This window comes from Psammomys obesus, unplaced genomic scaffold (assembly GCF_907164565.1).
Source record: "Psammomys obesus unplaced genomic scaffold, mPsaObe1.curated_primary_1811, whole genome shotgun sequence".
Lineage (NCBI taxonomy): Eukaryota > Metazoa > Chordata > Mammalia > Rodentia > Muridae > Psammomys > Psammomys obesus.
Window position 1 is genome coordinate 5,651,472 of NW_026596040.1, and position 2,849 is coordinate 5,654,320.

A 2,849-nucleotide genomic window follows, 5' to 3' on the forward strand; every position below is an offset into this window, starting at 1 on the left:
TTTTTTTTTTCGCAGTGACATACAGGCCCAGTACCTCCTTCCTTGACCTACTTTATATAGTTGTTATAATTAGGCACATGGTAGCAAGAGTTTTTAGACTTGTGAATACACATAATGCATGAGCATATTAAATTAAAGCACTAAGCATCATTCCTCTCTATAAACCAAATAAAATAATTCTCAGAAAAAATAAAAAGAAAATACAATGATGCAAAAATAATAAATTGGGGGTATGTAAAATAAAATGAAAAATTAATATAAAAAATCTAATATTTTACATTGTAAAATACATTTTCAATGACAGTGATGGTGGGAAGGCTGGTAGATACAATTTATGCATTTGCTGCATGTAAAATTACTAATACGCTTTTACCTGAAAGGATTTTTCTGGCTTTAGTTCAATGAAATCCATTATCCTAGGTGGTAATGGAGCCCTGTATGTTCCAGTCTGAGGCATCTTTAGTCTCCTGAACTGCCTTAAAGCCTTAGCATAGCAAAAGGTCAAACAGATACCAGTAAGCATTTATAAACTACAATTGCCCCCATTTCAGCTACAAGCCACATCCTCCTGCCAAGCTTTGCTTCCTCTTTTTCATTTCATTGTATGAGCAGACTAATTCAGAAACAGCTAGCCTGAGGTCCTTGAGAACACTTAGGTTTTTAGAACCATCCTGCTTCCTTATTTAATCACTTACAGAAGCCATCCAAGAACAGAGCATTTGAGAGAACTATAAAATGGTGGTGGACACTGAAGGAACGAGCAACAAATATCAACACAATTAAATAAAACAAATGCCTCTCACCTACCAGCTCAGCTGTGCTGGTTGGAGCACACCACACAGACATGATAAGGATGGATCAGAATTTTAAGAAAACCGATCTGTTTCAACATTGACTTGTGAAGATGCAATATGCTTAATAATATTCCAAGCCACCTCCCTTTCCGATCATTGCAAATTTGGGGCCCTCAACATAGGCCCACAAACCCAATTAAACATGGACAGGCTATGAATTGGCATCTAGCTCTCTAACTCAGAGTAAACGACATGCATCTGTCCTAATTGGCCACAATGAACCTAAGGGACAATAACAAGAATAAATGTCACATTAATCCAAATGAAGCCAGTGAATAATAATGACTACAAACCAGAAGTACATTTCCTAAAACATGCAATTACTTCCAAGAATGTAAAGGCATCAGTAACCCATAAGATGAAAGTGAATCAAGCGCTGGGCATATAAACACGCTCCATGAATAGAACACACCTGCAAAGTAACATGTGCACATAGGATGTGTCCGTAGGTAGCTGTGTATGTGCACAGTTGAAAATACACCCTGAAAAAAAAAAAACAAAACTCTGGATCTCAGAAATGGTTTTTCAACAAGTCTGGGACCGTCTTAGCACCAGAGCAAATAAGTAAAATCACCTTCTAATTAGGCCTGCAAGGTTGAGACACCAAATTTGTTTTTGAGGGAAGGCCCAACCCTGTTTGTGAGACCTGCAAGCGGAAAGGTTGCTTTCAACTACATCCTCTTCTTGCTAGCTCCTTCCCACCCCCTGATTTTGTTGCTAAGCTTGAGAGGAAAGGAATCCGGCGGATCAGTTAGTATTCTGGGCCAGATAAAAATCAAAACATTTTTCCCCCTCTAAAACACAAGCGGATGCCTTCTCACTTCTCTGCCCGACAACCTTCCTTGCTCTCCATCCTCATCTCTGTCTCCACACCCCCAACCCCCTCCTAGTCTGAGAGACGCGAGTCATTGTTTAAGTCTAGGAGGCCACAGCTATATACACAAGTCATTTAATAACCACCTAGATCAAGAAGGCAGCCCCTCTACCTCCTACTCACCATGCTGAGACCAGGAGAAGATGCTGAAAGGAGGGAGTACTGCAAACTGAATCCATTTTCCTTGTGACCCGGTCGGATGCAGCCTCGGAATCCAACATCAGCAGCGGCTGCCGGGATTTTTTTCCCCTCCCTCTCTGGTTGGCGATGGTGCGATAGGAACCACCCTTTCCAGCTCCACTAGAGTACCAGCACTAGAGGCGGCAACAGCGGCAGCATCTCTCTCGAGCCTCCTCCCTCTTGGAGGATGGTGTGAGCTCAGAATCAGCCAGGAACTTGCAGCAGACACCTCCTCAAGCTCCTCCTTTCCTCCCCCACCCCCACAGCCCCACCCCTGCTGCGGTAGAAGCAGCCGGCCCGGCAGCTGCTGGTTGCCATGGCAATAGCCAATTGCAAGTGGCAAGCTAAGGGGGAGGGGAGAGGAGCAAAGCAAGCTGCAGGGGCTGGAGTAAAACTCCGTCTCTGCCTCTGGGATGCTCTTGGTCTCTCCTAACCAAAGCTCCAGGTCGTTTTGACAGGCACTAAGGGTGAAAAGGCACAGGGAAAGAACAGTTAAAGTTGAATCTAAGTAATAGATTGAACTATACCAAACAGTTTAGCATTTATTTGTATTGTCTATAGGTTTTAGATAAAATATATTACATTTTCTATTGAAAGAAATAAATGAGAACCTTATGTTGAATGATGGAAAATTGTTTTTACTCCAAAGTTCTGCGCCCTTGATACTATCTTTTGCTCAACGCCACTTAAGGTAGTTAACTAAAAAAACAAAACTGCTGGGCTTTGCAATAAACCAGGTGCCTGCTGCGTTCCTTTACATGCGGTCTAGTTTGTTCTCAGATGATTTGGTTTCATTGTTTTTCCAACTTGTCTCCTGAAAAGGACTTTGAAGATATTGACACCCGCCTGGAAAAAAAAAAGGAAGTCGGAACAAAACAAACCGGAAATACTTATGAACAACCAAGGTTCTCGGCAGCACTAGACAGTGGACAGTTCCTAAC

General features: G+C 42.3%; 1 protein-coding gene across 4 annotated transcripts in view; it reads right to left on the bottom strand.

Moving 5' to 3' along the window:
* Positions 1–2,080, bottom strand: part of Jakmip2 (janus kinase and microtubule interacting protein 2) — a 140,129-nt gene extending 138,049 nt beyond the window's left edge. For all 4 annotated transcript variants that reach the window (XM_055622776.1, XM_055622774.1, XM_055622777.1 and 1 more), the window contains exon 1: positions 1,852–2,080. The gene's annotated coding sequence lies outside the window, so the exon portion shown is untranslated. The remainder of the gene's footprint in view (positions 1–1,851) is intronic.
* Positions 2,081–2,849: the final 769 nt, after the last annotated feature.